Source organism: Prionailurus viverrinus, chromosome A1 (assembly GCF_022837055.1).
Source record: "Prionailurus viverrinus isolate Anna chromosome A1, UM_Priviv_1.0, whole genome shotgun sequence".
Taxonomy (NCBI): domain Eukaryota; kingdom Metazoa; phylum Chordata; class Mammalia; order Carnivora; family Felidae; genus Prionailurus; species Prionailurus viverrinus.
Genome location: NC_062561.1, coordinates 42,720,797 through 42,746,252, shown reverse-complemented (window position 1 = coordinate 42,746,252; position 25,456 = coordinate 42,720,797). Strand labels below are relative to the sequence as shown.

Genomic DNA, 25,456 nt, shown 5'->3' with positions numbered 1-25,456 from the left:
TGTCTCCCTCTCTCTCTGCCCCTCCCCCGTTCATGCTCTGTCTCTCTCTGTCCCAAAAATAAAAACGTTGAAAAAAAAATTTAAAAGCACTTATAAATCTATGGATTTTATGTAATAAGATTAGACAATATATATGCAAGCCAAAAGGTTCTGCAACCAACAGGTTCTGTAATTATGAGTGGGATGGTCAGGAAAACTTTACAGAAGAGATTGACACTTAAGAAAGTGTCTCAAAGTTTAGGTTGGCAATCACATATTTGTTTGGTTTTTAGTCTTTTCATATCACTTTAATATTTATTCTCTCCATTACACACAACAAATGGGTTTGGGAAGTCAGATATTTTTTTTTTCCCCACGTCTTACCATTGGTAAAATTAAGATTGAATGATGGACTGCATAGTGGAAGAAAAATATATATTATATTCTTAATAGATAATAAGAACTATATTAATTTCTTTTAAGTCTTCCAACAGTACTTCTAATTATAATTTGGTTTGCCCCAATTTTTACAAGTTAGAAATCCAAGAAGTGACTTTGGGTCACATGGAAACAGATAGTTCAATTCTAGTAAGAAGGCTTTGTTTCTGATTTGATTCAATTTTCTTTCTTTCGTAAAGTTTCTTGAAGGACAATTAGTAGAGGAAAAAATAAAAAGGAGAATGCTCTGGGAGATGCCTGAGGCAGGGCCCGTGGAGGAGAGATAATAGCGTGCAGAAGTATATTAACAGTCTAGGTGGGGGTGCTGCTGGTTTGACCAGGCAGAGCCTTGTGTAGACAAGTGGTTAGAGGTGTGCCTGAAGTAGCATCTGGGGTTAAATTACAGGGAGCAACAATAATTCGCCAGGTGTTTCCATTGTTTCCAGTGTTTTCAACCTGAAGGGTGGGGAAATGTTCCTAACATGTAAATTATATGTTGTTTTCTTTTACAATATTGGAAACAGTTCTGGCCAGCAGAACAATCCAAGATTGTGAGCAGGAGAGGACATGAACAAAGTGGTAGATTGTGGAGATGAACTCTTCAAAGTCATTCAAATACTTATCAAGTATTTATTGAGAACCTGCTATGTGCTAAATCTGAGACAATAAAATAAGCAAGACATTCTCCCTGTTGTCAAGGAATTTCCATTTTTCAAGGCACATATATTTTCTGAGGAATTTACATTCTAGTCAGAGAAATAATAGTGGTTATATAATGTATGTACTAGGTATATTTAGGTATATATTTGTTTTGCTTCTGGAATTAGGACTTAGCAATAAAGATTAAAACCTCGAAGAGTGAATTATTTTCCAAAAAAAGGAGTATTTTCATAACATCCACCAAGTATTAGTGGTTATTAAAACATCAAAAATATATTTCATTGCTTTGAGAGACTCAGTCTTAAGAGATCATACGTGAGTAGAATAGAGGTCAAGGCCTTGAGAACTTCTTGTACAATAATTTCGCAGTATTTTTCAGTAGGATAGAAAATAGAAATTACCAGTGTGACATTGTTACCCCCATTTTCTACTTATCTATAAGAAGGTCAAATGAAAAATTAGCTTTCATTTGACATTTTTATTTTTATTTATTTTACTTTTTTCATTTAACATTTTTAAATATTACCAAGAAGAATCAAGAACTTAAGGGACATGGAACACTAAAAAAGCAATGTGTATTCTAAGAGAAAAATTAAGTTTTCTGCTATGTTTAAAATATATCATTCAAAATTATAGAAATTTTCAAATTATAAATAGTAAGACTAATCATATTTAAAAATTTTTGTTGAGGGGTGCCTGGGTGGCTCAGTCAGTTAAGCATCCGACTTCGGCTCAGGTCATGTTCTCTTGGTCTGTGGGTTCAAGTTCCACATTGGGCTCTGTGCTAACAGCTTGGAGCCTGGAGCCTGCTTCGGGTTCTGTGTCTCCCTCTCTGCCCCTACCCCACTGATGCTCTGTCTCTCTCTCTCTCTCAAGAATAAAACATTAAAAAAATTTTTAAATTGTTGAAAAATCTATATTATTTAATGCATTTGAGCACTTCTCCTATCTATAATTGCTAATTTTGCATGGACAGCTTTTTACTTGATTCTGACCACCCAGTGTGCTGGATTCAGCATTTTCAAAGTAGAAATCCAAAGTTCCATCGTGGAAACTACATTATTCAATTTGCTAGTTCATCTTTCTCCAAAGGATACATTAATTACTCAATTTCCTCTAGATACTGAATTAATTATGGACACAAGAAAATAAAACATTTCTTCCTAATTTAAGGTATTAAAGTCTTACTGACCTTAACATGAAGAAATCTGGGAGTTTCAAATTTGGGAAAAGTGAAAATTAGTTCTACTACCATTCATCATTAGCTCATTAACTTAACAAACATTGATATTTTGTTCACAAGTAGTGTCTTACTTTCTGTCTTACTTTCTGCTTATCTAATGTTTGCTGTATTAAAAATACCAGGCTTAGCACCATCATGCAGTAAAGCAGAGGACTGGATGTCAAAGGGCCTGGTGACAGGAATTATGTAATATCTGTATACCTCAAGGTCTTTATCTACTGTACAATCAGAAATTTTGAGTAGAATTTCCAAGATTCTTTGGAAATTAAGATTCAGTGAGGACCTCTCCAAAACATTTTGAAGAGTGTAGGCCTTACAAAGCAATACTGACAAATAAACTTTTAATTGATAAAGGTAAATATCAAAAATGGCATAAATGTTTGACGTGCCTTTGTGGCAGTATTTAAAGTTGTATTAGTTGTGATCATTTTATTTTAGGAGTATTTGTTTCAGTGGATTAGTTTATATCCACTAATTGCATTTATAGAGATAAGTTAAAATATCATGATTTTCTTTTGAAGCTAAGTTACTTTTTCCTTGAAGTATTAGCTTAGTAACCTCTAAGATAAGTTGCTTATCTCCACCTGGAACATTTTCCCCCCAAGATTCTCATGTGGCTTTCTCTCTCACTTGATTCACATCTCTGTTCAATACTCCTCCAGTGCTGTTATTATTATCTTTGGTAATATTGCACATTTATTTTTTATCTGTATGTATTTTTGTGACTAATGAGAAATAAGCTTTATGAGCCTTTTTCATAGCAAAGCTGTATCCCTATTGCTTAGATTTGCTTTGCTAGTCAGTAAAGTAGACCCTAGCTATAGGTGACAATTTAGTTAAAAGTGACAACATAAGAAAAGTATTTCCTTAGTCACAGTAGTCACATATCTGCTCTCAATAGTCAGATGTGGCTAGTGGCTACTATATTGGACAGTGCAGACATATTTCCATCATCCCACAAAGTATTGTGGTCAGCACTACAGTGATTGACATACAAAAGATACAAAATAAATGAGTGGTCAAAATGCAAATCCGAAAATCTAATGTTTGGAGTTAAAACCTATCATTTTCCGCTTTCTTTAGATGGAATTATTCCCAGGCCATGAAAGATATTATAAAAATGAAAAGGTGAAGCCTGTCTCCCAGACCCTTGTTTACCTGAAGAGTCAAAGATTTCCAAGGCAAATCACTAGTTTTTTCTTCTTTTGAAGTGTAATTCCAAGTATTTCATTTAAAGAGAAGATATATTTCTTTATAGATAAATAACTTACTGAGATTAGCAGAAAATTAATTTGTTAGGAAAATAGAATTAGTATTACTGGACATGATCGCGTGAGGAATTATACCTCCCTTGTGAATTATAACAGCATTATCCCCAAATAAGTAAAAAATAAAAATCCCCAAACCTTTATCTTTAAAAACTACACTTGTTTCACATTAGTAGGTTTAATAAAAATTTAGACAACATTAAGATAGGAATGGGAGGGTGAGTATTTATGACAGCAAATAATCTCTTTTATAATAATACTAGTATAGGGTTGCTATGTAACAAAGTAATGACTAAAGCCAGTAAATTATTATCAACAAAACTGTTATCACTAAAATAGTAATCTCACATAGATGCATAGAAATTGGTGGGGTAAGAATAATGCAGATTTTTTTCCCTTTCTGTTTAAAATTCAACTTTATTAGTAAATTATAACATATAAACTGGTTTGTTTTAATACTGAAAATTTCTTATAAAATATTTATGGTTAGATTTTACTCTTGAAATGGACTTGCTCATCTGAAGAACATGGGCTTTGAAATTGCTGTATTGTGGATACAGCTGCATTTTCTCTTAGCCTGTATCAATAAAATAAAAATAGATGTGATTTCTAAATTTTATTACCATTTATAGGCATAGACATGTGACAACATTTATGATTATACCTATTTATATATGAGATCATATAAAATCTATAATGTAGCTTCAGAATATGTTTTGATCAGTTGTCCATTATATAAACAGAATTTATAGATATACCACTTAAAGGTGTTATAAGGTCTTCTGCTGGAAATAGAAACTATATCTAAGAAAACCCATTATCTAATCTTCACAGTTTATAGCAGACCATACTGTGTAAATCAAATCCATCTGTGGACACTTTGGTGCACATTTCTATACGCTGCCTTTCCTCTATCCCCAGAGATTCAACAAGACTCAGGGAAAGACAGTTATGATTGTTTTCAGTTACTGAAGAAAGCGGCTTTTATACTTACGGGGAGGATCATAGAGGCATCGTGCAACCTGGAGAGCTCCCTTGGCTCCAGGTTGTAAGTCGTTGGGGTGTGTTTGTTCTTTTGTTTGTCTTTCAGGGCTGCATGGAACAGCATGACCATCATGTTCAGCTTTGATGCCTGTGGGAGAGATAGGTTAGATATAAAACACAGTACAGAGGAAGACAGATGCTTGCTGCATTTGTATTGAAAAGTTTAGAGGAAAACGTTAAAAGCATTTGGGTTCACCTAAGTTGAAACAAACAAACAAACAAACAAACAAATGAACAAACGAAAATACTTATAAATTGCTGGTCAAATTATCAGTGGTTCCTCTCTTTTAATTATAGCATAGGCCATAAAAAATGGCCTTAGTATTTCAGTTTTTGCTTTGCAATACCATTTTATGTGCAGGCTTATCAGCCCAAGAATTTACCGTGTCCAAATTTGATGTTTTTATTCATTTTGGGGTTATACTGAACCCATATGGTAAGAAATAAACATTACTATATCTAACTATTGTTATGCATTAATTAAAGTTATTCTCCATTTGATCTTTGATCAGATCCTTCACTTTCCCTTTCCTCTCTTCTTCCTAATCTCTTCTCTTTGTGGTAAATCATTACAACTTAACTAATTCTATTTAAGGTCTTGCTACTAAAAATGCAGTCCACCCATGAACCAGAAACATCTGCATTACCTTAGAGCTTGTTTGAAATGCAGAATCCCATTCCTACTGAACCAGAGTCTCCATTTCAGCAGGATTTCCAAGTGATCTGAATGAATATTAAAGTTTGCAAAGTAATATTTTAGTGTATACACTATATTACAGTGGATATTTCCCAATCCTGTGTAAATTTTTGATGCCTGAAATGAAATTATACTTATCTATTATATAAAATCATCAAGACATGAATTTTTAACTTCACTGTTCCTCGACATACTCAAAGGTTCAGTCCACATAAATTATTTTAACATTATACTTATCCATCAGGATCCATATTGTTGAGTATATGCTCTTAGGATTCAAGCGTGTGAAGTATAATTCATTCCAACAACAGATCATTTCATGTTTATTGGTACCTTATGTGTTTATACACCAGAACAAGTTTTAGCTTTTGAAAACTCTTAAGTGCTTATTAAAAATATTTCCAACTAGTTGAAGAGTATCAGTGGTAGAGTGTCCCCATGATACTAAGGAGTTTTTTTCAGAAGGTTTGAGATCTGTGGTCTCAGTGTCAGGTCTTTGAAAGCCTTAATAGTAGATTAAATATGTGAGCAAATTAAATATTTCAAGTGACTGATTTTGCTTTATTAACTGCAGCTTGTTAAGCTCATATGTAAAGATTTCTATGATGAAGTACAGTGTTTTAATGTATACTTATTTCATATATTGCAATTACTTGTACACATGTTACATATTTATATATTAGTATATTTCACACAGACAACTATAATCCTGATTCATCATCACATCTGTCCCCTCATGCCAAACATGTGAACTTTTAACCTGCATTTATCCTCTTCTCTTGGTTCTAATTTTAGCCATCTTATGTAATTTAATTGAGTAATACTTTGTTCTGCCATTTTATCTAATTTTTTTTTTTTTTTTAGTTTGGTCATCTATACATTCAACTACTTTTCATCTCTGAAAACAATTTGGGAAAGAATACCATTTTAAATTGTTTATCAAAGGCCTTATCATTAATTATAAAGTATAATGCATTTAATAAACATTTCTTTTTAATTTAACCAGTTTACTTCTTCCTGGGCCATATATCTTCAACTAGAAATCAGAGATACATTGGATTCTCAGAATACAATATACAATTGCACAGACATTTTCAGAATGTCATGAAATTCTTAAAAATCTATTATATATATTACATAAAGTAATACACAGTTCTATATTTTAAGAAGCTTAATTATAAGTAGCTACTAATTATAACACTAGCTAAATATTAATGTATTTTATTTAATTCTGTGCAAAGTAGACAATTTAATTTTTAAGTTATTTTATGTTACTCATATAGGGTTGGAGATAGATTTTCACTATTCACCACTAAATAAATAGAATACCCAAAATTAGGCAATGAGAATAGAAATATATATTGTAGAAATATTTTTTAATGTTTATTTTTGAGAGAAAGAGAGCACGAGCAGGAGTGGGGCAGAGATACAGGGAGACACAGAATCTGAAGCAAGCTCCAGGCTCTGAACTGTCAGCACAGAGCCTGATGAGGGGCTCAAACTCAGGAGTGGTGAAATCATGACCCGAGCTGAAGTCGGCCGCCCAACCGACTGAACTACCTAGGCGCCCCAATATTGTAGAAATATTGTTAAAGAAAATGCTGCATAAATTGTCCTTGGTGGTGGTGATGTTTCCTTTCCGTGTGTGTGTGTGTGTGTGTGTGTGTGTGTGTGTGTGTGTGTGTAGTTATGGTAAGAACACTTAACATGAGATCTATTTTCTTATTGTGCATTTTTAAGTGCCTGATACTTGTTGCATTCTTTGTAAAAAATGAATTTATGAATTTTAACTGACATTCTTTCTAATGGATCAAGAAATTAGTATAGCATTAACTCACTGCCTTCGAGTACATTGGTAGGTATAAGAGGGAAGATGAGTGGGCAAGTAATTATAGTAGAAGGTTGTATATGACAGTGCCATGAGGCAAATCTTGATTATGTCATATGGACATTCTGTGCAAGAGTTATTGCAGTCAACTGAGAAGACCAAAAAGAAATTCATTAGCATGAGGTTTGAAAGGTGAATCACCTTTTGAGGGGTCTGGAAAGGTCACTCTAAATGAATGGAAAATGGTGAAAAAGTATTCTATTTCTAGAATTCGTGGTTTTATTTGCCAAGATAATAAAATTACTTTCTCTGATAACAGAATACATGAATTATATAGGGAAAAGTTGTCATTTAAAACTTATGAACATCCCTCCCCCTCCCCATACCTTAGTTTTAAAATCCTGTACCTCCAGAAATTCAGAGACATAATGGCGATCAAATTAGATTATCACATGGACAAAAGGCATAATTTGTTTAGAATTAGCATAGAATCCATTGCATGAAAAGGACCTTTTTTCATTATAACTTTCATCTTCATATTTTTTGCTCTTAAAGAAGCTGTGTGACTTTTAATTTCCAGCTTGTTCCCTGTGTCATTTAATAGCATGTTCAGACACCAAGCACCTGAAGGAAACTTTATCATGCATTTCTACTGATCAGGTTGTTGTGAAGTACTAACTAAAGAAAGAGACACTGTTGTATTTTTACCTGATCATGAGACATAGAAAATTTAGTGACACATACAAATTACTAGCTATTTTAGGAGAAGACAAATACACCACTGGGGCACTTACTAACACCATGTATTTAAGTAAGAAAATTATCAATACGTCATAGAATGATTTGAAAATATACATGAAAAGATGCTGCAAATCTGTATATTAGATCTTAATTTTAATCACTTAAACAGTGTTGTTATTTTATATCTGTACTCAAATTATTATTTCAAAATGTAATAACCTTTTGTTATAAAGGTTAAAACCAGTCAAACTGCTTAAACCATTTTTCTTTTATCTCAAACATCAGTCAGGATATTTCTTTCCTTTTTTTCTTTCTGGCTTTTGGAAAATAAAATACATAATGTATGGGAAATTTTGTAACTAAAAATGATTGTCCTCTGAAGCACTTTGTTTTAACAATATCCCAAAGACTTAAGAGAAACATAATAAAAATAGAAACTAAGATATTTGGAGTGATGTTTGGATTCTAAAAAGAAGAAGGAGGAAGAGGAGGAGAAAACAGGCTGTGGATACAGGAACTTGTAAGGAATCTAGTTCATAGCAAGCTTTTTCAAAAATGTATTTACCTACACTGCCCCAAATTCCACCTGACATGCTAACGTTGTATTTTTTTCTTAGTAATTAGGAATCCAGGCTTAAGAGTGAATAGAACTGAACTGAATTTCATTCCTGGCAATTGCTTGCTTTCTGGTTTTAAGCAAAATTTTAGCCCCTCTGATACTTTCTGAAATGCATTGCGGTAAGGTTCAAATGGATTTAATGATTTAGCACTAAATACATAGTAATTATTATTTTTATTATCAATGATATCGGCTATAGTAGTAGTAACAGTAGTTGTAGTGATCATTCTAATCTGTAGATAAATTCATTAAATCCAATTAACTCATCTCAACATCTAGCTAAGAAAGCTGCACTGAGGAAATAGAGGCATTATTTTTGTTCATTTTCCTTTTTCAAGATATTTAAAGGAGAGTAATTTTAGAATTTAGATCTTGCCATGGCACCTACCAAACATTCTGCTAATATGACATAGTAACAGATTAAATATAGAGGTTGAAAGAAAAAGACGATTTGTGTCTAACCTCTTGATTCCTTGGTTTTGGGCCTGAATGAAGGATCCTAGGGCTGGAGTAGATTTAGGATGGAAACTAAGAGTCCTGTTTTAGTTAGAAGAAGTTTAAGATGCCTATTTGACATCTAAGTAGAATCATCAGGGAGGTAGTTTAATTAACGAGTCCTGAGAGGGAGGGAGGTTTTATCTGGAGATGTATGTTGAGAATCATCGTTGTATAGTTTGATGCCCTGAAATCTGGGTAGCATGTGGGAGAACGGTCCATTCTGTCTTTTAATGCATTCATTCACCCTTAGCAGAATTTTACCACTTAATCACCCCCTTTTCAAGACACACTGTCTTTACTTGGTTTCTAGGACACCACTGTCCTCAATTTGCCCCTCATCTTACTCTCTGTTTACTTTGGTGGCTCCCCTCCTCCTGCATGTAAGCATGTCTCAGGGCACTGTCCTTGAACCAAGTAAAGAGAGTGTGTCTGGGAAAGGGGGGTGATTAACTGGTAAAATTCTGTTAAACGTGCATAAATGCAGTAAAAGACAGAATGGACCATTGGAAGAGAGGTGGTGCCCTTGAGACGAAAGGTTCTAGAGCCTGTCTTGTTGTAGTTTTCTCATGTCCTGTATTTTCATTCACTTCCCTTTGATGACTTTAAAAGCAATAGCTAAACTACAGTGTCCCTCCATGTCTCCAAGATTAACCCACATTATTCTGATTTTACACCTGGCATACATGGTTATTCCCACCATTTTTAGGATTTTCATATGGAATGTTTATACCGCCACTGTTACACTATTACCTATGAAGATTCAAATGCTGTCCCATCTTAACAAATTAAAAAATTATCTTAACCTCCAATGCTTTCCAATTTTTTCACATTCATTTTATAAACTTACTTTGAAAAGGGTCTGTATCCTTTTTCTCCCATTTCCTATTCTCTCTCAAACCTCTTGCAATATGAATTTCCTCTACAACTCTCCTGAAATCGCTCTGCTTAATGACACCAATGATTTCTTAAACACTGAAACCAGTGGCTTTTTATGATTATTCTCTCTATGCAGCTACTTTAAGTAGGAAGTTGAAAAAAAATTATTTGTACTATTTGCAAGTTTGATTTACCATGACTTAAATTTCAATAATAAATCCCCAGGAACTCCTCTTTGACTTAAGCTTTTCATAGACCCTAGTTTGAAAGCCACTGATCTAGAAAACAAGCATTATGCTAATGTCTTTTACAGAGGACAACACCTAAGGTAAAGGCCAAGCTGCTTGTCTCTGGGTTCCTACACATCTCCCACGGTTAAATTTCACATTAATTTGAAATTGATTTTTAGTAATTAAAATCACAGTTATATTAGCCTCTTGACACAAATTTAAAATGAAGAGCTTTAACTTTATAAACGATAATGCTTATTGCAGTTGATGGTACTAAAAGGTAACAATACAACTCTGTAAACACATTTGGAGTTGCTATCCCTGAACATGAGCCAGCATCATAATCTGCTTATCAGTGAGAAATGTTCAGGGAGTGTGAAATTCAACAAGACAAGCCAAAGAAAATTAATTCAGACTTGCCTTAGAAATGCCAATTGACCTAATCTTCTCAATCTATTAATTCTGAAGGTAGAAGGAGGAATAGATAGAAAAGCCTAGGGGGTGATCATAATGACACAAGACCTCGGAGCAGCTCACTGAGTCGGCCCTGCTCCTGAAGACCAACGAGGGAATTCTGAATAGTTATTTTAAATGTGCATAGGCCATTCAGAGTCTTATAGGTCAAAAGCAAAATCCAAAAATCAATAACAAAAAGTGAATTAGGAAACCTGAAGACATAAATAATGTGATGGGTTGATTTAATACAAGTTACTCTTGGAGTTGAAGGCATCCTGTAATAATAGCAGCAAGCCATGCGGAATCCAACAGTGAGCTCCATAGTGAGCTTCACTGGCAGATTTGGAGGTAATAAAAGCTTTGAATCATAATACTTATAAAATGGCATAACTGTAAAAAAATTCCTGAAAAGTAGTATACAGATTGTAGATGTGACTTAAAATTTGGAAGCTTCACACTCCACAGCCTGTCCATTCTTCCATTTTCCATGATGAATAATAAAGCAGAAAGCATCTGTAGGTAAGAGATGAAACTGATCTTCTAGGAAATATTATAGATTGTTAAAAAGCATCTCAATATATCATACTTAAATCAAATATTCATTAGCTATTTCATTTAACCTTCCAAGCAGTCAAGTTTTGTAGAAAGAATTTCAAAGAAATAGTAGCAACTGGTAGTTTGGAAATGTAAAAGAAATTCTATTCTAGGTGTCTAACTGACCATAAACACATGCACCGATACCTATATTTTAGTTTGGAGTTTTCTTGGGGTGGCTGAAATATAGACCATGGATTTCTTAGCAAGCCATAGTTTTAAGTCTGTATTGCAATCAATATTTGCTTTCCTGTTCTATTTCTCTTTTCCCTTCCCCTTAACCTTGACTTTGAAATAGGTTTTAAAAAAGATGATAGAAACAGATTCCCAAGAGAAGTAATGAGAGCACATCTAAGAAACCGGGAAGAAATGTAGCTTAGCTTAATTTTTATCATTTTACTCCAAAATAACAACTCTTGGTTAAAGAAGATCTATGAAATATTTGCTTCATAAATGATGACCTCAACATGACTTCTGGTATTTTTAGCTTTAATTCTAATAGAGTATGACAAGCATAAAAACTAGATTTAATACCAGTAATTATTATAATTATTATAAATTAAATAAACAGCATTTAACACTAGAAATCTGTTTTTGCTTAACCTGGTTTGTTAGGATGTAGTCCCTGTAGTTTTCATTTGACCTATAGTTACGTTAACAACCCACTTCATGGTTCAGCTGTGTCCTGAACAGGCTTTGTTGGGCGGCCTCTGAATAGATTGCCATGAATCTATCACAGACACTGCATTAAGCCCCAGTGATCCCCTTAAAAGGACTACTAATGAAGATTTTTAAATAAAGAAAAAAAAATTTCTACCTGGACTTTTGTGTCTGACAATCTAGGTGAGTGCTGGCCTTGACAGTTACTATGGGCATAATAAGTAGGTGTTCTCTGAACCTCTGTTTTCTTTTCTGTAGAATAGGGATTTTACTACCTCACTCATAGTAAAGAACGCAAACTCAATACAAGACCTGGGATGTAGTAATGCATTCCCTTATGTCTTCAGAGCTCAACAATGTTTATTGTGCATTACTGTATACCACAACTGTGTTTAACTGGGGATATGGGCATAACTGTACAACCTTATATTTAAAGTCTCTGTTCTCATGGACTTCATAGTAGAACTGGAAAGAAAATTATGCAAGACTTTGCATTGTGCTGTTTGTGGTCAGTATAGAGTACCAAAGCGTTTTATAGCCAGCGTAATCGATTTTTACTCTTTCGGAGCTCAGGAAAGTCTCTCTCCATCATGGGACTATTTTGAGGAATTTAAAAAATGAAATTATTTATATATATCTTTAGTATCTAGCATAAAATAAGCATGCAGCAAATGTTACCTATTATTAACACGTTTAAGATGAAATTTTAAAGATCTAACTCTAGTTGGACTTAACTGGCAAAGGCAGAGGGGCAGATGATTCAGAAAAATACAACAGCATGTGAAGAGACCCAGACTGAATGAGACTGGCACTTAGAGGAGCTGGGAAAAAAAGGCGACTGCATACAGTAACAATTTCAGACTGAAAGTTCAGGGTAGAGTATTCAAGGCTAGAGTTATGAAAAGTCCAATTATAAACTAAGTTAGAAAATGTAGATATTAAATTATAGAGGAAACGCATCAAAAGTGTTTAATATGAAGAGTTGGCATAATCAAATGTAGGCAAAACAATGATAAGGAACAGTTACTGAATATTAGAATTAACAGTTATTGTATGCCACGTATATCATTTAATCCTCCCCATATAAGATTTACTGTCCTCATTTTACATCTGAAGAGATTAAGACATAAAGAAGGGGCGCCTGGGTGGCGCAGTTGGTTAAGCGTCCGACTTCAGCCAGGTCACGATCTCGCGGTCCGTGAGTTCGAGCCCCGCGTCAGGATCTGGGCTGATGGCTCGGAGCCTGGAGCCTGTTTCCGATTCTGTGTCTCCCTCTCTCTCTCTGCCCCTCCCCCATTCATGCTCTGTCTCTCTCTGTCCCAAAAATAAATAAACGTTCAAAAAAAAAAAAGACATAAAGAAAGAAGCCATTTTCCCAAGAGTATACAAAATCTATCATAGAAGTTAAAGGCAAGGCTAAAATGGGATTCCATTTTAGCCTTGCCTTTAACTTCTATGATAGATTTTGCCCCCATCTGAGTGATCGTAACAAGATCTCCTTCAGTGTACAGAGAGGTAATATGGGAATTGGCAGCAGTAAGAATTGAGGAAATAATATCACATGGATTAAGAGAGTAGCAGCGAAATAAAAAGAAAAAGAAGGCTTGAGAGATATTTAGAGTTGACAGCATTTGATACCTGATTTATATTGTGTTTGAGAAAGATGATGGGAGGATGAGTTCCAGGCGTGGCTTTGGCATTGGGTGAGTATTGCTTCCATTGAGTGAACTACGGAAAACATGAAGAGGACTGGTTTTAGGAGTGGAGGTTAAACATCATGGGTTCAGTTTTAGACATCTTGGGGTTGAGACATCTGAGACATATCCAAGTTGAGAGGCCTGGTGTAGTAACGTATGTTTTCCTGTCTGAGGGCTGAGATTTGAAGACCATCAGTGGTAAATGGTAATAAACAGTAGTTGAAATCTTGCTCTACAAGAAGTTATAAGAGAGAAGAGGACAAAGGGAGGAAACATCAACATAGGGGATAACACCCAATATTTATGGTTATACACCGAAACGAGACTGTGGAGTTATATTTTCAAAGTTGGACAGAGGTATGGGGTGAGGGGAGGAAGGGCCCAAGATCAACGAGAGAGGGTCAAGGTGTCAAATGCTGTCAATATACTAAATAAGGTAAAGACTGGGAAATCAACTGGATTTGGTGAAAGGACTCCTGTAAGAAATTTCAGCAAGGTGTAGAATCCAGATGGCAGTCAGGCAATTGAGCAGCAAGTGGTCGTGACAAAACTGGATTGAATGGAGATATTTCTTTCTTTAAAAAGTTAGAGTCTAAGTGGTGGAGAAAATATAGAAGTTCGGAGAGGTGACAGGTGGCAGAAGATTTTATTTAAAGACAGAAAGGCACCTGGGTGGCTCAGTCGGTTAAGCATCTGACTCTTGATATTGGCTCAAGTCGTGATTTCAGGCACAGTTTGTGAGATTGAGCCCAGGTTGTGATTTCACTCATGGTTTGTGAGACTGAGCCCTGCGTGGGACTCTGCACTCCCAGCCTGAAGCCTCTTTAGGATTCCCTCTCTCTCTCTCTCTCCCTCTCTCTGCCCCTCCCCCGATCATGTAAACCCTCACTCGTGCACTCTTTCTTTTTTTTTTTTAATTTTTTTTCAACGTTTTTATTTATTTTTGTGACAGAGAGAGAGAGACAGAACATGAACGGGGGAGGGGCAGAGAGAGAGGGAGACACAGAATCGGAAACAGGCTCCAGGCTCCAAGCCATCAGCCCAGAGCCTGACGCGGGGCTCGAACTCACGGACCGTGAGATCGTGACCTGGCTGAAGTCGGACGCTTCACCGACTGCGCCACCCAGGCGCCCCTCGTGCACTCTTTCTGAGAATAAATAAACCTAAAAAAAATAGAAAGTGTTAATTGTTTAGTAACAAAACACAGTAGATACTCTGAATTTTCATTTAAAAAAGCAAGTCTAAATTTTGCTAGTAGTTTCAATACCTGAAACTTTTATGACTTACGAGTGATAAGTCATAACAATTCAAAGCAATCATAAAATAATACATCAATGATAAAGGTACTTAACCGAATGCTTACTATAGACTGGACACAATATTCCATATTAGCAATAAGATACTTTAATTCCAATACCGACCTATTATGAATGTTTGACTCTTGCTCCCATTTTTAGAAATGGAGATATTATGGCTGTGAGAAGTTACAGTTAGTACCAAAGATAGCTCAATAATTGCACTCTCTTTCCAATAGCAAATTGGTGTAGCATATTTTTCTTTAAATTTTTTTGGTAATAAGATCACAGGAATAAGATCTTACGAGGGTAGAAAAAAAATATTCCTCACATGCTCTTAAAAAAGGGAATGCCTGTCAGTGCAAAAAAAGAGAAGTCCCACAAATGAACCAGGTTTGCAGTGGAATAGACAAAGCCAGATAAAGAGTAAAAATAATCTCTTTTTTCTTAATGTTGTCTTATAGGTATATATTCATTTTTGCTTAGTCTAAAAATATTAGTGGTGCAGGAATAAGTGAAGCCAGGTAGCACTGTCAGTTGAAACACCTCTAAATACGTTTTCAGTCCTAATAGAGACTTCTATTTCTGCGTTTTGTTTTTATTTCTGGGAACCATTCAAAAGACACTTTAACAATTGTGCTTTGATAGTAGAATGATTTTAGTCAAAAACTTTAACGTTGAACGGAAAGTGCCTTTTCATTGAAGAGGAAATAAATGACGAGAGTGGGGCAAGATGTATGTGCAAAGATCTAGGCAGATCATCTGGTTAAACATGGGGGATTGAACCTGAAAAGATTTACGGGACCCTGAGCAATTTGCTGGAGGCTGGTAATAATTGCAACACTGCTTATTCCCTACTTCCCTTATTAACTTTCTCTGCATCGCCGCTCTTTTTGAGTTCATCTACCTTAATGAAATATCCATCTTCTGTCTTTCTTTCCTGCTTTACATTTTAGACCTTATAGGGGAGTGAAAGTAGTTTTCTCAGCTGGACTCACTCACTAGCCAGAGGCCAACTTTGCTTCCAAGCAAGACTTCATGCAATTTCCCCCATTAGGCATTTGTTTCATTGTCTACATGAGAGCAATAAAACTTACCAGCTAACTCAATCAAACACATCAGCTGGAAATGTCTTCTTGCTGTGAATGAACCAATCAGTTTAAAAAAAAAAATGGTTTCCCTGGATTTTGTTGTTAGAACACTATGGATCTGTTGTTTGAATATTAGACATGGTTTCTATGTGTATATATTTGTGCATTTCTAAAATCTAGTGCTGGCATTTTAAAGTAAGTATTATCATGTTTCTCTTTATAATTAGTTAAAATGTGGAACTGGAGGAATAACTTTTAAGTCAGTTTTGAGAGTTATAGAAGTAAGTACTTTATTCTATCTGGAATGAATTTGAACAAATAACCCCTCTGCAGCAACAATTAAGTTTCCATTCGCTCTTATGATAAGGGAAATTATATTTATGAGATCTTTTTCACATATCTAGGATGCTCCCTGAGCTTTGAATGGGAGGGTCATTGGCATGGGTGGTATCACGAACAAGTGAGAAGTGAAGGCTTAGGGGAAATAGTTGTGGAAACAGGAAGCTGGGCTTCACCAGAAGCAACCATCAGTGTGTGTGTGTGTGTGTGTGTGTGTGTGTGTGTGTGTGTATGTGTATGTGTGTAAAAGATATTTAATTTTCTTACAAATACATATTCTTGCTTTTTTAATTCATGTTTTATCATGCAGATCATATAGTCTATAGGATATCATATGTGGTATGTGTGTGTGTTTCATTTTATAGCCTGTTTGTTCCAGGCCCTGCAAAAGGTATTCTCATGGATAGTTAGGATCATTTATATAGTAAAGTTCAGATCAGAGAGCTTACCATATCAAGGTGATTTATTTGTAATGAATCTTGTGTTGTGGTAGGTAGAAACCAACCAAGACCCCTTTATTTCTGGGGTTGTGAAAATTACTTTTCTATAATAGTAACAATTATTTTTCATCATTAAAAAAGCAAGTTTCTTTGAAGCATACCATAAATGTCTCAGGCATAAGCACCATACTGTCCAAGTTCAGAGGATCACTAAAGACATACTAAATCAAATAACAAAGAATGTTTGTTTCTGCCCATATCTGGATATTTCATGCAAAAGTGTTTCAAAAGCAAACTTCTCAACGTTTCAGTCATCGGAAATGCCTCTTTATAAAATAGCATTTAGCTTTATTTAGATCAAAATCAATGAATAAGTATTTTTCTGACATGAAAGATGCTTAATTTGTTTTCAAATTGATAGAAACTTACTACACACCAATTTGACATTAACACAAGACAAATTCAAGACCAGTTTAAGATTGAAATAAGAAATCTAGGATGGGCACATTAGCCTTGTATTTAATGCTGTGGGATTACAGCATTACACACACAGATCCAGCCCACCTGACCTTCTCTTACCTGAAGAATGTAGCCTTAGATATTAGTTCAATGAACAAATAAGTTTATTTTGAACAATGTTTATAATCCATAATAAAAGGGACATTCATAGCTGGACTTTCTGTACATAGGGCCACTGTAATAAATAATAAATTTCTTTCCTCCCTCCATACCATCCATATGTGTATGTATGTAGGCACGTATATATGTATCATCTACTATCTGCAATCAGTGTTATTTTAAAATTAATATTTTATATACAAGTACATAAGAACAAGTTGGATGTATATTTGGAGTGTGTGCATGTGTATGTGTGAAAGAGATATTTAATTTTCCCACAAATAAATAATCCTGTTAATCAATGTTTTTCATGTAGACCATATGGTCTATGGGATATTAAAGATGCTTTTAATTTTTTTCTTCCACCATAAAATCTTAAATAATATGAATAAATTAATTATAAAATTTAATATCTATACATTATATGGACTGTTAACCTCTAGTCCCCTTTAATGGATAGTTTCATGTGACAAGGAAAACCTGTCATCTAAGTTGTTGAAAAGTTAGCTTTTGGTTCTGTACAAAATGATTTTTTTTAAAGGCACAAATAATTCATGCATACAACTCTACAGATCGAGCCTCTTTGGAGGAAGTTTATGGTTTGATAAGAGGGTGGTGGGGTTCTGTTTTATTTTTGTCTTATAGCTGGAGGCATAAAACAGCATTTTCTGCCTATAAAGGGTACTTAGAATTCGAAATTCAAAACATACCGAGACATATACTTCCTGCTGCCTTGCTAACCTATTTTCCAGGGTCATTTTCTTTCAAGTGCAGTTAAATTTTTTCTCTGTCGAACTGAAGTATGTACCAGAAGCTCTTGGGATTTGAGTTCACCATTCCAGACTTTTATCCAGAGCAGGTAGCCTAAGTGAATTTTCCATCTTGTGAAACTCCTGCAGCGAAGCCGCAGAGGGGAAAATGGAGCTAAGTACTGACAGATGCATGAGTCCCCATATTGTGAATCAGGCTGGTGGCTGGAAAAAATATATATAATTTGCTGATCTTATAGGATGTATGTTTCAAGGGACTAAGATATTCACCCCTACATTTTCCACTTTAATGCTTTTCACTGGAAGGTCGATTCAATGCCTATACTTCTCAGGTGTCATCGTTCTCCAGTCTCCACTCCCTCTCCTGGTTGTTTTTATATAGCAAATTGCAAATTCTATTTATTCGAGAACAGTTATATGGGAGGGGTGCAAAAAAAAAAACTTTAATGTGGGTAACTGTTAGTACTCCCAACCCCTGCTGCAGTTTTTTGGTCTGTTTGTACAAGGTAACCACAGTGATCTAAATTTCTCTCTCTTTGATTTGTCCTTAAAGAGTTATTATTGTTGTTGTTGTTGTTATTGTTATTGTCATTATTTTCAATTTTCTGAGTTGCAAGGGACGTACTTTGAGAGAATTGGGTGACTCTTTGATTTTTAGATTTTAGCAGCTATGGGTACAAAGGCATGAGTTTCTGCCTGAGGTCTAAATGCAGCCCACAGATTCATTTGGTATTGTAAGTGTTTCAAATTTAAATTAGCTGCCAGTATTTAAGAATTAAGAAATGTTAGCTTTCCTTGAATGCTTGGATGAACCAGTAACTCCACTCCACTCTTTTTTTAAAGTTTATTTATTTATTTTGGAGAGAGAGTGGGAGTGGGAAAGCGGCAGAGAGAGAGGGAGAAAGAGAATCCCAAGCAAGCTCCACACTGTCAGCACAGAGCCCAACGTGGGGCTTGATCCCAAACACCAGAGATCATGACCTGAGCTGAAATCAAGAGTCAGACACTGAACCGCCTTGAGCCATCCAGGTGCCCCAACACCACTCTACTCTCAAATGGCCACAAAACCCCTCTAAAGCTGCCACTTTAGAAAGCACAGCCTCCCTCAGATTTGTTGGTCCTATACTGCTTATCACTCCCTTCACTTGAGGCCATGTCTCCATTGCCATTTTTCATCTTTCCACCCATTTTAGCTTCACTTATTTACTTAACTGCAGGTTCATTGAAGTCATTTGAGTTTTCTGTTCATTCTGTAGGAAGAACAGAGATGTTACAAATTTTCTAGCAACTCGTATAAGTTAGTATGTGCTGCCTGGAGAGAGGCAATAAGAATAATGCTGGGGTTGTGGCCTAAGCAGCAAAGTAACCCTTTAAGAGTTACAGTATTTGCCAGGGGAAGCAAGCAATCACATCAGACATAGTGGACACGCACTTGAGATGAAGGCAAGTTTGCCTGAAATAGTTCCATTACGGCAATTGGAAGAGAGGCTGGTACTTACTGCACATTTTATTGCGGCGGATTAACACACATTCTGAGATTTGGGCTCCATAATAATCTTGTTAGGTCCAATTTACAGATAAGAAGCTAAAGTCTAAGGTCTCATCTGATGTGATAAGATCAGTAAGTGGTAGTCTTAAGTTTTGAAGGTGCATTTCTGTTTATTATATTGTACTCCCTTAGTGTTATGAAAACTTTAACATTTTTTACAGCAGCCAATGAAATCCAGATATCTGTAAGCAGAGAATTAGATGCTAAGAGTAAGGCTTTTCAAAGAAATCAATTCCACTGCTCTCATTTTTTGAGGGCTTATCACGCATTCATCATGCCACTAGGTACTTTATAAAGGTTATCTCATTTACCTTTACAATTTCTCAGTTTGTAGGAAAGTATAATCATTACTCTATAGAAGAGGAAACTTAGGTTCATGGCCCCAGGCAATATATCTAAGATCACAAAACTAATAAGTCACTGAGGCAGGATTTATATCCTGAGGATAATTTCTTCAATGCCTACTTTCTATGCGCTATACCATTAAACTCTTTGTTGAAATATATAACAAAATGAGGATATAACCATATGAGCAAAGATATATCACTACCATCACAATTTTGCCTGTGTCCAGTTCTTGAGATTTGGGATGAGATCATAAGTAAGTCAGTGTCTTGGTTCAAGGCTTTTAGTTTCACTTCTGACATATAGGGAAGAAATATGTCAACTTGACACAATATCGAGAATAAATTTAAGAGTTTTAATGATTGATGACAATCTAGTACCACAAAGTTTTCTGCTATTAATGGGACTAGAACCCTGAGATATACCCTGAGCTAGAAAAGTCAACTGTTAACCTCATTTTAACATTTTATCCCAATTTGTAACTATTTATGCTTGCCTTGGCTTAATGTGGATGCCCTATCTTCACCTTTGTCTTTTAAATACTTTTTTGGGTTGGATTGCATACAGTTAATTAAAAAATAATTCCTTGTAGAAAAACTTACTTGGAAAAATTAAACTGACAAAAATCATTCATTAAGCATAAGGAACCAGTTCATGGTAAAGGGACTTGAATATGCTTTATTTAATGTAAGAGAAATAAGTTGCTTGGGCCAGGAGTTGTTAAACTTTATGACATCACTCCTTGATAGTTCCAGGGATATGGTGGCCATATTTCTCCCTTATTTGTGATTATATGGCTTTCAAATTACCTCCCTGGTTCTCGGGTCTTATTTCTGGTTAGGTATATATTGGAATATGCATCCCCATTGTTATTATATTACAACATTCTAATGTTATGTTTAAAAAGTGTGATTCTTAAGGGAGGACCCTCTTATAGGGTTTCCTTCGCCATCTTAAGTCAAAATTGTATTTCTCACTTTAGACTTCTTGTTGTCTTGTTAGAACTTCTTTCTAGACAGTTACTCTCCATATCCAGTATAGAAATAATTCTTCTTCCATAGATTTCACTCAGCTTTCAAGTAGATTTAGGGATGTTTTTTGAAACCTTATGTGAAATGCAGTCTTCTGTGTTAGGAAAATAAGCGTGATTTCCTTTCATAAGCAAACAGCTATTGTCTACAGCAATATTGTACGTGTTACCATTTCTTTCCAGTGGATATGGGGATACAGGACTATGTAAGTTTTAAACTTTCTTAATGAAGCACTGAATTCAAATAGGAATGCCAAAAAGAACTTTGCAAAAGAACGTTAAATAAAAGTAACCTGATATTTTATAATGCTAGAGTACCCATACCTCTGAATAACATAAAACAATTCTTGTCCTCAAAGAATGTAGCATCTAGAATGAAAAGACCAGCCTGTAAATAGGCTGATACTTATTATGTGATAAATGATACAAAAGAGGAACAGTATTATAACAGGATGCTCTACAAGCACACGGGGGTACACCTAACCTAATCCTGAGATCTGGGGAGTTGGGCGTATTGTCAGCATTACAATTTGACACAGTGAGATACAACAGAACAAGAAACTGAGACCCATGTGAAACTTTCAGAAATGAGCTGGCTGGACAAAAAGATATAGAGAGGAAAATAAATACTAAAAATATTAATTTTCTTGTTCAAGAGCACTTACATGGTTAAGAGAAGAAGCTTTTACTTCTTTTTTTACTAATCATAAAAAGTGTCATTTTCAATATCTTGTTAGGAAAATACATAGATACTTTGTTGTTGTTGTTGTTGTTGTCTTTGTTGTTTCAACAAAGGGTCCCTGTGATTCTGTAAGTTAACATTAACATGACTGTTTCAACAGCTACACAGGAAGTTTAAAGTATTGTTTAACTTACAAAATAATCTTAGTCCATTTGAGCTCTTTGGTGACAGTAATTAAAAAATGAACACAATATGCTATAAGATTCTATTTAAAAGAAGCGAAAAGAAGGAAACAGCAATAATGTTATGAGTAAAATCTGTCAGGATTTTCCCTGACAACAGAAAAACAAAATGGAAGAACTTTTCTATAGTAGAGCACTGAAACACATCCATGTATAAGTTTTAAATTTTCTTAATGAAGCATTAAATTTATATACAAACCACAATGAACATTGCAAAATATATGTAAATAATTTGAACTGATGAACTTAGAATCGTATACCTTTGATTTCCTTAAAGTGTGAATTTTCAGTAGTTGTATAGTTCTGGCCTCATATTTGCATTCTTAGTTTTTATGTCAAATACAGTAATCTGTGTGAAAAATATAACTGTGGTGTCCATTCATAAACAACCATTGATTTTCTACAATGATTCTGATGACTGTCAGTGCCAACAGTGTAAATAGAATAACATCTCTACACTCGAGTTTGCAGTGTCTTGTGAATGTGTGAGGAATAGGGAAGAATGGATAAAACATGTATTAATAACTACTAGTTCAACAAACATTTATTAAACATTTATTGGAACTATTGCTCATCCTTAGAAATAATAAAGCGATCCGGACTTACTCATGAAAGTTTCCCTAATAGTCATCCTAAAAAGTATTGTGGAGGGGCACCGAGATGGTTCAGTCTGACTCTTGATCTCGGCTCAGGGCATGATTTCACAGTTCATGAGATCAAGCCCTGAGCTGGGCTCTGTGCTGTCCCTGTGGAGCCTGCTTGGGATTCTCCCTCTCCCTCTCTCTCTGCCGCTCCCCTGCTCATGCTCTCTCTCTCTCTCTCTCAAAATAAATACATAAACTTCAAAAAAAAAAAAGGTTCTCTGGAGACTCAGAGGAAGTTGTGCTCATTCAAGTTAGAGATAACAATAATTTAAAGATTGAGATAGCATTTTACATGAATCTTGAATAAAGTTTGACAATTGGTAGTCTTTTTTTGTATTTTTATTCTATATTATTAATATTCATTTTTATAGTCATTGAAGACCTTTTTAGTATTCTTGGTATAGGTCTGTGTCTCTCCTCATATTTCCTCCTCTTCCGTTTATTTCCCCATGGTTATGAACATTCTGTATCAGCCTTTAGAATCAATGTTCTTGAACTATAGCAATATAAGATGGTGATATGATGCCAAGGCTTAGCAGTGAGATTATATATTGAAATCATTTCCAAATCAGATATTTTACATTAGAGGAAGGCTGCAAGAATAAAGGTTTTGTCACAACTTGTCATAAACGTGAATACGGATTGCCACCTGCTTTGGATAACAAGTGATTTTCCAGAGAAGTTGTCTACAACATGGTTGCCTTTATCAGTATGTTTTCTTCTCTGCTGGCATTGTATTTGTCATTTTTAATATGGGCTTTTGTTATCTATTGCTGTAAAGCAAACAATTTGTTTCTGCATGAAATAGTAAGGATGTGACCTCAAGTTCCTGAAGACAGCTCTGCCTCCTTTTATTTTTCCTTGGGTGTATTAGGGGAAGGTTTATTTTTGACTATTTTATGTAGATCTACATTCCTCTATACATGAATTTTAATACATTTGCTAATCAATTGGATTATGAATGTAACTCCAGACAGCTGATCTCTTCTAAGTTTCATCCTAGCACAATAACTACTATTATGGCACAGTCCTAAAGAAAAGGAAGAAAAGAAATGTTCCAATATTTTTTTTTTCTCCCAAAATTGTTTTTCAGGTTTATGTATTTTTTGAAGTAATCTCTACACCCAAGATGGGGCTCAAATCAAGACCCGTGGGTCAAGAGTTTCACACTCTTCTGACTGAGTCAGCCAGGCACTCAAAAATGTTCCAATATTTAGATGGAAAACGGGGCTTAAAAATATTTAAAAGGCTTTTGAAAACAAATTGGAAATGGATAGGTGCCAAAGCTGGGCCTGAGTCCGTTATTTAAAGTGAGTGACTCAAAATGTTTATTTTCCTGCCACAGGGGAATGTCAACACTTGTAAAGAAAAGGATATTGACTTAAAGCAAATGAGTTAGAAGGCTACATCAAAAGCTTTTCTATGGTTAAGTGAAAGCTTGATGAAGAGTGGCTTTTCTCCTTATGAAACAGTAAATTTGACTTTATGTACTAGTGAATTATATGATATAGACCTTACCAAAGTCAGGTGCTGCCCTTATTGTTTTTATATTAACATCTTAAATCTTCACAGTCACACTAGGAAGTAAATATAGTTATTATCCTTATCATTTTAAAATATGGGAAATAGATCCCCAAAGGGTTTAAGCAATTTGCTGAGAGCCATGCAGTTATTAAGTAGTAGAAGCAGATTAAAACTTACATAGTCTGGTCCCAGATTCTCTCTGCTCTTAACCATTTCATTATGCTGTCTCATGATACACATAGGCCCTTTTTAAAGTCAAATAACACAACCTAAATATTTTACACTTACATTAGACAAAGGCTTAAAGAGTCATAATGAATTCTTACAGATTCAGTAAAAGAGAAAAGGGAAGGGTCTTGTTCTAAGGCAAGAAGCTTGAATTAAGTAATTACTAATGACAGTGTTAACAACCCTTATTTTTCAGTGACCATTTGATAAGCTATGTCACTCTCAATGTTATGCAAAGATCTTTTCTAGTTTGTCTACCAAAGAATTTTTTGAGATAATAGAAATAAGTGTAAGTTGTGGTCCTTTGGGCGGAAATGCAGACAGAGATAAGCATGGACTTGGATCACTCACTGTAGGCCATTTTTTCCAACATGAGACTTTTTTCTTATCCTGCTAAAGAACCTTATTTCTCCTATTACCATTATAATAAGATAGCACAGAGTAAAAAAGCACAACAAGACATTCAAAACAAACTCAAAATCCTCAAAAATTCTTACTGATCATGCTTCATATGTGAGTCTTATAAAATAAGTAGACAAGCCCATGTGACAAAAAATATCAATTATGGTGTGTTACCAAACTTTAGTTGGTTTTAACAATGTATTAAGCAAATAATTTATATAAACTTTTTCCACTCAGAGTTTAGGTACATACTTAAATATCTACATTTGGTATAATATAAAATTGAATTTTCAAAGGGGTTAAGGGACTTGTTCAAGGGTATGTAGTCTAGTGGTAAGGATGTGATGAATGCCATGAATCAGTCCATTCTCTCAGACGTTTGCTCTAGGGGGTCATCTTTTGGATGCCTGATCCATAGGTATCAGACGTTGGGGGGATAGCACGAACCCAACTGAGACCCCACACTCATGGCATTTATCTGTATCTGATAGAAGAGAAAAACAAATAACTTATTATACGTCAGATGCTCATAAAGATATCAACAGTGAATTAAAGAAGAATACAGAGCCACAGAGTTATGGCAAATGTGAAAATTATTGTATATGGAGTGGCCAACAGAGGCTCTGCTGATAGTAGAATCCAGAGGAAGCCATTTCTGAGCCCCCGATCTTAATTTTCAGGCAAACTGACTTCACCCTACAGCATTTTCCACCCAAGAAGAAACAGATT

At 35.0% G+C, this 25,456-nt stretch overlaps 1 protein-coding gene and 1 long non-coding RNA gene across 4 annotated transcripts in view; one reads left to right on the top strand and one right to left on the bottom strand.

Annotated features, from left to right (window-relative positions):
* Nucleotides 1-25,456, top strand: part of PCDH9 (protocadherin 9) — a 928,690-nt gene that overhangs the window by 36,874 nt on the left and 866,360 nt on the right. The window lies entirely within an intron of this gene.
* The window catches only part of LOC125170485 (uncharacterized), a 128,117-nt gene continuing 107,232 nt past the window's right edge, over nt 4,572-25,456 (bottom strand). For both annotated transcript variants that reach the window (XR_007154061.1, XR_007154057.1), the window contains 2 exons: nt 5,280-5,355; nt 4,572-4,720 (listed from right to left, as the gene is read on the bottom strand). This is a non-coding gene — a long non-coding RNA (uncharacterized LOC125170485). The remainder of the gene's footprint in view (nt 4,721-5,279; nt 5,356-25,456) is intronic.